Here is an 11,721-nt window from a genome sequence, read left to right on the forward strand (position 1 = left end):
ATTTTATAGCAAAAGTAGAGTTTGATTGACTCAAGCTAGGGTGCTTCATAAATGCAAACAAAGACATGGATGGATAGAGCACCACAATATTAACAAAACATCATTACTGATCATCCTCAAAAGAGGCATGGATCACTAGGAAACAACATGATCATATGGCATAAAGACAATAACAGGACAAGGATGTAATAAACGAGTGATATTAGTATACTCCTTATACTCTAGAATGGTCTGAATCTCTCTATTTAATCCACCCATAAAACGTGCAAGCATAGCTTCATTCTCCTCAACAATACCACATCTAATCATGCCAGTTTGTAATTCCTGATAATATTCTTCTACATAATTTTTTCCTTGTCTTAAACGCTGCAATTTTTGAAGTAATTCACGTTGATAATATGGTGGAACCCAATGAGTACCCATAGCAGTTTTGAAAGCAGCCCAAGTAGCTGGAATAGGATATAATCTACAATGCTCAGACCACCAAACACACGCAAAAGTAATGAATGCACAAACAATAGCAGGAACACGTCTCTCCTCGGGATATTGTAAACATGTAAATCGTTGTTCAGTTTCTAACTCCCAAGTAAGATATATATCAGGAACATATCTACCCTCAAATGGTGAAATATTCAATTTTAGTTTAGGGAGATGGTCATGATCTCGTACCTGAGGGTGAGCCCTACCATTGCCAGTATTTCCATGTGGATGACATGGTGGTTGCTGTGCTAGTGGTGGCACGTAGTTCTGATTTTGATCAACCTCATCCTCGTAATCTCCCGCAAAATCATCCTCCTCCGCATCAGTAGCAGGAGCCACAGAAGTATCAACAGCAGCACCAACAGTTTGGCCAGGTGCAAGAGGGAGACGGCTCGCTCAGCGGAGGGCTATTTCGTGATGTGGAGGTAGTCGTCGTTTTTGTTGTTGTAGAGGTGTGTTAGGTGCAGCCGGTGGTGGTGGTGGAATACGCACGAGCAATTCATTAAACCTGTTATCGAGCTTTGTTTCGAACGTCTTCTCCATGCCATCTATCTTCTCCATGTCCTCTTCAAATATGTTTAGCACATCTTGCACCTGTCCACTCATCATTTGCTGAAATTTATCATGCAACTCCTTATTCGTCATGTTCTCCCAGTCAGTCTCATCGGCTTGTGATCCTGCCATGGTTAGCAACAATAGAAACACACAAGAATATGATCCTACAGACTACTAACAAGAGGTGGTGGTGGTGTCACAAATCCATCAAGCAAATCTCAAATTCTTACCAGTTTTTACCCAGCAGCAGGCGGTGATCGGCAACCGTCGTAGTCAAAACTCTCAAAGCTTGGATAGAGCGATTACCAGGGAGAGTCAAACGCATGACATAGATGTATGTGGAGCTGGGAAGGCTTATAATATGGTAGCAAAAAGGGTCAGCAATAATCAATTCAGAGATGCAAAGTTGAATAAACGCTCAGCGACGGTACTGTGCTGGTCCTAGGCTAGACCGTGCTAGAGACGCGAGCCTAGAACACTAACAAAATCACGGCGCTGCACGTAAACAAAGGAGGAGCACACTCTGATTTTTTTTCTTTTTTTCACTTTTTTGCACTTTTTTTCCTCTTTTTTTTGCTCCGCAACAAATTTTTTTCGAAAAAGTCTACAAATGGTCTAAAAACTGCCTAGCCAGAATTTTCCAGACTCGGAGTATGGCGTGATTTGGAACTCGAAAACAAAGCAACAAATACTGGACTCGGACTAGGACTGGTGGCGGATATGAATCTGGTGGAACTCGGACTGTGGTGGTATATCTGGACTTGGATTGGTGGTGGTATATGGCGATGGTATATCTGGACTCGGATTGGTGGTGGTATATGGCGATGGTATATGTGGACTCGGATTGGTGGTTGTATATGGCAGCAGCGATGTATATGGTGGGGTGGTGGTATATGGTAATGCTGATGACGATGGTGCCGCGTCGGCGTGACAACCTGTGAACAGAACTCGAAACTCTAAGGGACTAGACGCTAAGACCAGCAACTCGACACGACGATGCAACTCGGATATGATGACCTAACCCTAAAATTATTTTTTTGGCTTTTTCATGGACTATAGGTATGAAGAACAGACTCGACCTAAACTGCAAAAAACTATAAAATCTCACCGAGCAACCTGGAAATCTGATACTACTTGATAGAGGCAAAGGTGTCCCTTCTTTCGATGAGATAGTGGCTATCGTTTTAGAGGAAGTCGACTTTGACGATCCGACTATGAATGTGCGAGGATGTCGCGCCTTAGCAATCGCTAAACCAACTCCGAGGGGTTATTAACCACGCCGGAGCATGATCAACCTAACCACGAGGGCCTGTTTCCTGCGAGCAAACGAAGGACAAGCAAGAAACTGAGATTGCAATCGGGATATTGCGAATATAAGATGAAAGCTTTATTGATCAAGGTGGGGTTCTGTGACGTCTTGGTCTGGTCGTTGGACACAAACGAAGTACGCGAAGTTGCAGCTACGGCGAACTTTTAATCTAAACAAAACCCAAAGCATAAACGACGCCCTAAGGGCTGTATATATGGAGGAAGAGGGGGGAATTTCGTGGCCCTTGGAGGAGGGGTCCGAAACCAACCCTAACTCTTGTTTCCCCACACATACGGACTCTAAAAACAGCCTATACTTAAGTATTTCGAAAATACATGGGCCTGGCCCAATAATAAGGTGAAGCAACACCTAAAATAGCGTTTGGACGAAATTTATGAAGTGGCATCTTGTATATTTCGTCCAAGGCTTCATGCACTCCTTATGGTGGCTTCAAAGTCCTGAAATCATCACTTGTAACTCCGTTCTGGATCCCCTTGCGCATGCCATCATCTCCACGCTTGAACTTGTTCCAAGGTTCATCTTTCTTGTCCAAGCTAGGCCCTTCATTTGTAAGCAAGACAAATGTATCCAATTTAGGCAGCATCATATTCTCATGAACATTAGAATTGTTACCAAGAAACGAAAGTACTTGATAATTCAATTGGCGTGTGCGAGCTCTAGTAATTGGTCCAGTATGTATAGCAGCAGGGGCTGTGGGTGTAACAATGGTATTGATGTCCTCATCAGAAACAACATGAACATATGGCATCAAAACAATAACAGGACAAGGACTTAGTGAAATTCGAAGTCCCCGAAATCAGCAACATTGAGTAGGCTACTTTGCATGCTTGTGCTAGTCACCATAAAGATCACAAAAATACATGGCATACACCCCTGTAAAGATGGCATGGCATACATCAAAACACATGTAGAGCTCAGGATCATAGCATGCACACATTAATCATGGCAAAAATGACAAAAGGTCATTTGCTGAAACAGATCTGACATAATCATCACATAGCCCTCTTCCAACAGCATTTCGGGCACCAAGATGAGCTCAAATGAAAATGATGCACTGAGATGAAATGATGTTCTCGTTGAGACAAACATTTTGATATGTTACACGCACGAATCGGAGCCACGGATGCAGAGTTATGACATGATGAATAGAGCTTCAAAATATTGTAGAAAAGGGACTTAGTGATTTTCACCTTGCCCAGATCTATGGTTTCACGCGATCTACGAGGTTCACCAGGATTCCTTGCTGGAATTGACGGGGAAGATGGCCGGAGACATGGCTCCGGCGAGCAGGGAGGCCGTCCGGTCGCCGGAGAAGGCGGAGGAGACCGGGGTCGGCCGGGATGGGGAGATCCAGGGACGGGGATCCCGAATCCGTCGTCGGAGGCGAGCGGGATGGCCATGGCAGGGGCGGCGGGCGCGCTCCAGAGGTCGACGGCGGCGATGGGCGGCAGCTCCGGCGATGAATGTCACCGGCGATGGCGACGGAGTGCGGCGGCGCTCCGCGAGCGGATGAGGAGGCGCAGAGAAAGGGGCTCGGGTGCGGGGTTCGCAGGCGCGCCGGCGGGTGGCTCGGGGAGATCCGGCAGCCGAGGCGACGAAGTCCGGTCGCCAGCGATGGGGCTGACGGTGGCCGGAGCAGGCGAGACGGTGGCGGTGAACGCGCGGTCGGACGGCGCGGGGCGCGGGTGCACGCGGGCCGGGCGGCAGCGCAGACGGGCTCGCGCAGGCCCCGGATGGGCTCTGCAGGCCGCGGCGGCGGTGGGAGGAGAGAGAGCGCGGCGGCGGTGAGGTGGCAGCGCGTGGTTGGCTGTGGAGGCCGGCGCAGACATGTCCGGTGTGGGAGAATTTGTCCGGTGGCGCGAGGTAGGAGGAGCTAGGGTTTCATCCGCGAGATTTTCGGGGGAAATGACATATATATAGGTAGAGTGAGCTAGGAGTGTCCAAACGAGGTGCGGTTTTTGGCCACGTGATCATGATCGAACGACCGAGACGATGCAGGAGGTTTAGGTGGGTTTTGGGCCACTTTGGAAGGGTGTTGGGCTGCAACACATATGAGGCCTTATCGATCCCTCGGTTAACCGTTGGAGTATCAAATGAAGTCCAAATGGCACGAAACTTGACAGGCGGTCTACCGGTAGTAAACCAAGGCCGCATGGCAAGTCTCGGTCCAATTCAAGACCGTTTAACACCCTCACACGAAAAGAGGTAGAAAGGGACACTGGGTGACATAGGAGCGCCGGATTGCAAAACGGACAGTGGGGAGAATGCTTGGATGCATGAGACGAACATGTTTGCAAATGCGATGCACATGATGACATGATATGAGATGCATGACATGCAAGCAATGACAAGGCAACAACAGTGAATAACTGGAAGACACCTGGCACATCGGTCTCGGGGTGCTACAACACTCCACCACTACGAGAAGATCTCGTCCCGAGATCTAGAATGGCACCGGAGGGACAACGGAAGAGAAAGAGGAGAGGTAAAACTAAGTTGCTTCTTTGACAAACGAGTGAAACCACGAGCCTTGAAAAGGTTAAGCCATTGAAAGAAAGAATGCAACAAAGAAGAACAAAGTCGAAAGCACTCCGGTAGGGAAGAGGAACAAGGAAGAACAAATTCGGGCAGCACTCCGAATGAAAAGAAGGAGGATTGAATAAGAACTTGATAAGATGAGAAGAACTAGAAGAGATTGACACAACACTCCAGTTAGATGGATAAGCACAGGAAAGAACATGATCTTTGATGAAACGAGATGATGGTTGAAGAAAGCAATATCACAATGCCTCTGGAATGAAAGAATAGAAGTTTGATCATCGGAACAGAAGAACAGAGAAGAAACAACATCTTCTATCTCCGATGAGCTTGAAAAGCATCTTAAAGAGAAGGGTCGCACGGAGTTGTTGGTAAACCAACAACGAAAAGAAAACAAATCCTGATATGGTCTTAGGGAATACATATCAAATTATGAGGTGACAACCTGCCACTCATGGGAAGAAGAATTGGATTGATATGAACAAGGAGACGAGAAAGCTTATTCAACGGAAGGATAAAAGAAATTGGGTCAATTATAAGCACCATAATAGCAACAATACTTAGGGAAGGCTTTAGGTGAAATATAACCCAGGATAAATCCAACGAAGAGGTTGATGGATTTAAAATATCTCATTCTTAACAACCTGTGAATCATGAAACATGAACTCAAATTATCAAGAATGACATAATACCACCTCCAGTGATACGGAAGAAAAAATTGCACTCCGGATTGCAAGATGAAGAATGCTTGAGCTCCTTTGAAAAGAATCTCGATGAAAACTTCGAGAATGAATTAAATCCTTGATGAACCAACATGTAGAACCTCCATGAAGAACTCCGGTAAACAAAAGGATGACAAAAGAAAGAGAAGTTGAGAATATAAGGTGAAGCCTTGAAATGATTAAATGGAGTTTTGCGACGAGATAGAACGGAAAACCTCGGAACTCCGGAAAAGAAAGATGAAACAATTGAAATAGAGAATTTGAAGAACCTCCGGAATAAGGAATTAATCATTAGGATGAAACAAGAATAAGAATTACACTATGCTTATCCTTCACCAATTAAATTGATGAGCAACAATGGATTTGGCACACTACTTATTCTTGTAGAAAAGATGAAGATAGATATAGCGCAAACTTGATAAGGTCTTCAATGAACCACCGGTGGGATTCGGAAGAACGAATGAATTGATAAGATAAAGAAGGAAGAGAAAACTTGAACGAACCACCGTAAGAATTGAAAATGAACGAAGAAAAGATAAAGAAACACCGGGAAGAATTGGAAAACGAATGAAGATACTTGAAGGAATTTAGACACAAGTAAACGAAGAGATCATGAGCTGATTAGAGAATTCTTGATGATGCACTAGTAAGATTGGAAAGAACGAATAAATCTTGTGCAATGATGGCCTTCGGAGAAACAAACTGAAAAGACTCTTGAATTACTCCGGATGGGTGAAAAGAATTCTCACAATCAAAAACAATTATGAGAGGAAGGCATTAAGCTAGAACCACGAATCTTGAAGAGAATGGGTAAGATATGGAGGTAAAACTCTTCTTCGGTCTTCACATGTTGATAATGACGACGAGAAACACCACCAAATTGTTTGAGATACTCCGGGATGAAAATTAGAAATGTTGAACCAACGACGAAAAGAATTTGACAGATCTTGGAGAAGACCATCTGACTGATGAAAATTCATACTTACGTCAAACTTCAAAAGAATTTAGGATAACTCCGGTAAAATAAGAAGAGTCAGGTAAGATCCTGGGAAAAGACCTGTGGGTTAGGGCCCACTGAAAAAATACACCGTTGAACGATTACTTGCAAAGGAGATAGCACCGGTTTGAATTAAACGGCTTGAATGAGATAACAACCTCGAGATATCTTGGACGGATTAATAATGGAGACACCAATCTTTTGAGATATCTTCAGCACTCCGGAACAATTGAATAGCGAGAAATGGATGATTAAGAAGAGAAAGTATTTGAAAACGAGGAAAAGAATACGATCAACCCTGACAGGCTTGAGTTGGAACTACCGGAGAAGGAAAAGAAGGAAGAATGATGAGCTTGAAGCTCCATTAGAATCTTCATGAGAATCACCGGGTAAGAACACTAAAGGAAAGGAATGGAGAGACTTCACATGAATAAAATGGATACACGATAAAGAAATCCGAATCCTTGAAGAAACAAGGGTGGGAGGGTGGGAAAAACAAAGGCAACTTGGAGACGGATGAAACAAACACCGTTGAGAAGAACAGATACTTGAACTTGCGGATGTTGAAATGATTGGATCCACTTGAAGAAAAACACGCCGATGAAAAGGATTGACATGACAATCTCGATTATCAAGAAGGATTGGTATTCATCTCGAAGTATGAGAACACCATTTGGGGAAGGTATGGAATCAACATTTGACTTCGAAGCAACTCGAATACCACAACTCAAAACAAAACAAATGATTGGCTTGCAGAATAAGCCGGAACAAACATATGATAGAGATTTCGTCTGAAGTTTTCGTGGTGGGGCCTACATGGGCTCGATCATACAGCACCATCATGTACAAGGCAGTGCACATGACATACGAAGCGTCCCCGAGTCGGCATAGCCAAGGACTCTTAAGACACAACGAGACCACTATAAAACCAACCGTGAATAGGCGGACCACTAGACGTCGAACCCCAATTTCATATCATACATCTGTCGGAAAGATATCCTAAGAGCTACTTGAATTCCCACTTATAAACTCCCGAAATTTTCCAGTTATGCAATTAGGTGTTGGGGATACAGGGCAAGCATAATATCTCACCCAAAACTACACAAATCCTACATCCAGTTGTATCCATCCTTCAACACATAACCAAGAAACCTTCGGAAATCATTTACCTCAACCTTCAAAAAGCATTCGTTATACGAGTTATGGCAATACTCCCGAACTCCCGCCCCAGTACTGGGTGGCGTCGATCTCACCAACAACTACATAAAAGAGATTTTCGATGTCGGTAAAAAAACTCAGGTATTCTAGAACTGCAACGATAAAATTGTGACGACAACACCTCGGAGCTCAACTCCCCGGGACACTGCCACAACCCCTAAATGTCAGGAGGCACCAAGAACAATGTTCTCGTCACAAAACCATCGGAACAATTCCAAGATACCCGCGTGATCCTAAAAAAAATTTAGTGAAATTTGAGAAGAGAAGAGTCAAAACTCTACTCAGGATGCCTCACCAGAGCGACGAAGGGACTGAGGAGTAAAAAGAATTCCTAACTCTCCGATATATATAATCCTAAAAGACTCAAAACATTTTCTAGACTCAACAACGCCAATGATTCGATCAAGCAGGGGGCTCCTAAAGTCGGGGAAGGCTTTGATTACCAACTTGTAACGCCCTCGATGCGGCTATATCTCCCACGTGTCGAAGCACGACTTAGAGGCATAACCGCATTGAAAGCAATGTTTCAAGTGAGGTAATCTTCACACAACCCATGTAATACATAAGGGAAAGAGATACATAGTTGGCTTACAATCGCCACTTCACACAATACATGAATAAAGCATTACATCATCCAGATACAATCAAGGTCCGACTACGGAACCAAAATAAAAGAAGACTACCCCAAATGCTACACAGATCCCCGATCGACCCCAACTGGGCTCCACTACTGATCAACTGAAACGAAACAACATAATGAACGAGATCTTCATCGAGATCCTCCTTGAGCTTGGTTGGGTCACCTGCTCGATAACATCGGCACCTGCAAACTGGTTTTGGAAGTATCTATGAGTCACGGGGACTCAACAATCTCACACCCTCGCGATCAAGACTATTTAAGCTTATAGGAAGGGTAAAAGGTATGAGGTGGAGCTGCAGCAAGCGACTAGCATATATGGTGGCTAACAGACACAAATGAGAGCGAGAAGAGAAGGCAAAGCAACGTCGAACAACTATGATCAAGAAGTGACCCTAGAACAACCTACGTCAAGCATAACTCCAACACCGTGTTCACTTCCCGGACTCTGCCGAGAAGAGACCATCACGGTTCCACACGCGGTTGATGCATTTTAATAGAGATAATCTTTAGGTTTTCTACAACCGGACATTAACAAATTCCCATCTGCCCATAACCGCGGGCACGGCTTTCGAAAGTTCAAATCCCTGCAGGGGTGTCTCAACTTAGCCCATCACAAGCTCTCATGGTTAACGAAGGATATTCCTTCTCTCAAGACAATCCGATCAGACTCGGCATCCCGGTTACAAGACATCCTCGACAATGGTAAAACAAGTCCAGCAAAGCCACCTAGATGTGACGACCAATCCCGATAGGAGCTACACATATCTCGTTCTCAGGGCACACCGGATGAGCAAGACGTAGGGTGGGCCAGCCCAGAGTTGCCCCTGGTAGCTCCGGACATCGCTCAGTTTGGACCAACACTTAGACAAGCACTGGCCTGGGGGGTTAAAATAAAGATGACCCTTGGGTGGGCCTACCCAAGGGAAAGAAAAGGCAAGGTGGCGAATGGTAAAACCAATGTTGGGCCTTGCTGGAGGAGTTTTATTCAAGGCGACTGTCAAGGGGTTCCCATTATAACCCAACCGTGTAATGAACGCAAAATCCAGGAACATAACACCGATATGACGGAAACTAGGGCGGCAAGAGTGGAACAAAACACCAGGCATAAGGCCAAGCCTTCCACCCTTTACCAAGTATATAGATGCATTAATTAAATAAGAGATATTGTGATATCCAACAAAATATCCATGTTCCAAACATGGAACAAACTCCAATCTTCACCTGCAACTAACAACGCTATAAGAGGGGTTGAGCAAAGCGGTAACATAGCCAAACAACGGTTTGCTAGGACAAGGTGGGTTAGAGGCTTGGTTTAACAATATGCGAGGCATGATAAAGCAAGTGGTAGGTATCACAGCATAGGCATATCAAAAGAGCGAGCAACTGGCAAGCAAAGATAGAAGTGATTTCGAGGGTATGGTCATCTTGCCTGAAATCCCGCAAGGAAGAAGAACGAGTCCATGAAGAATACAAGCGGACGAAGTCGAACGGGTCCTCACAAACGCGACGTTAACGGAACCAACCCGAAGAAGCAACACCGGAAAGAAGCACACAACATAGTAAACAACCACCACATGAACATCGCATGATATGCGGGATGTGGTATGTGATGCATATGCATGATTTGAAAAGGAATTATTGAACCTGGCCTCAACTTGGAAATCCAAGAGTGCCACTGTAAAGGTGAGGTGATTTCGGTCAAAATCGATATAAAGATCACCGGAATCGGATGCATGGTTTGGAAATGGCAAGCAAAACAAATATGGCACCGGTCTGCGATAAACAGCAAGTAGCCATCTAAATGCATTAAGATAAATAAGCTACAGCACTCTAACATGGCAACAAAATACATGGCAGGGATCCACTCATGAATCTTGACAAAAGATGAACACTGAGCTACGGCTAATTCACTCATTAACAGGCTCAAACAAGCATGGCAAAAGTTCAAATGATAACAGGTTACAGACTTAGTGAAATAAGCAACAAGTCAGGAATTTACCATCAGGAAGCAATGTTTAGAGCATGATAACTATATACTACAGGAACATATCATGGAAAATCAAGGCATGGCATGAAGCTACTCAAAGCATATAACAAAAGTCCCTTAGTGACCATAAGCCAAAAGGGATCAGAAAATACAATTGCAAGCATGTGAACATAGCAAAAACATAAACAGATTCAGACTTAGTGAAAAACTGGAGCATGCAAAACAGTTAACGAGTAGGCATGTTTACTAGCTCGATGCACTCACTACAAAGCATGGCATGACAATCTAAGCATACACCCATCAAGAAGACATGGCATAGAAGCTAGACATGGCAAGAACAACAACATAGCATGCACGGATCAATAACAACAAGCTCAGCAAAGTCGCTAAACATGTTAACAATCTGCCAGGAACATTTTATAGCAAAAGTAGAGCTCGATTGACTCAAGCTAGGGTGCTCCATAAATTCAAACAAAGACATGGATGGATAGAGCACCACAATATTAACAAAACATCCTTATTGATCATCCTCAAAAGAGGGACGGATCACTAGGAAACTGATAGAGGCAAAGGTGTCCCGTCTTTCGATGAGATAGTGGCTATCGTTTTAGAGGAAGTCGACTTTGACGATCCGACTACGAACGTGCGAGGACGTCGCGCCTTAGCAATCGCTAAACCAACTCCGAGGGGTTATTGACCACGCCGGAGCACGATCAACCTGACCACGAGGGCCTGTTTCCTGCGAGCAAGCGAAGAACAAGCAAGAAACTGAGATTGTAATCGGGATATTGCGAATATAAGATGAAAGCTTTATTGATCAAGGTGGGGTTCTATGACGTCTTGGTCAGGTCGTTGGACACAAACGAAGTACGTGAAGTTGCAGCTACGGCGAACTTTTAATCTAAACAAAACCCAAAGTCTAAATGACGCCCTAAGGGCTGTATATATGGAGGAAGAGGGGGGAATTTCGTGGCCCTTGGAGGAGGGGTCCGAAACCAACTCTAACTCTTGTTTCCCCACACATACGGACTCTAAAAACAGCCTATACTTATGTATTTCGAAAATACATGGGCCTGGCCCAATAATAAGGTGACGGAGCACCTAAAATAGCCTCTCGACGAAATTTATGAAGTGGCATCTTGTATATTTCGTCCAAGGCTTCATGCACTCCTTATGGTGGCTTCAAAGTCCTGAAATCATCACTTGTAACTCCGTTCTGGATGTCATTGCGCATGCCATCATCTCCATGCTTGA

The sequence above is a fragment of the Triticum aestivum genome, chromosome 4A (genome assembly GCF_018294505.1).
Source record: "Triticum aestivum cultivar Chinese Spring chromosome 4A, IWGSC CS RefSeq v2.1, whole genome shotgun sequence".
NCBI classification, from domain to species: Eukaryota; Viridiplantae; Streptophyta; class Magnoliopsida; order Poales; family Poaceae; genus Triticum; species Triticum aestivum.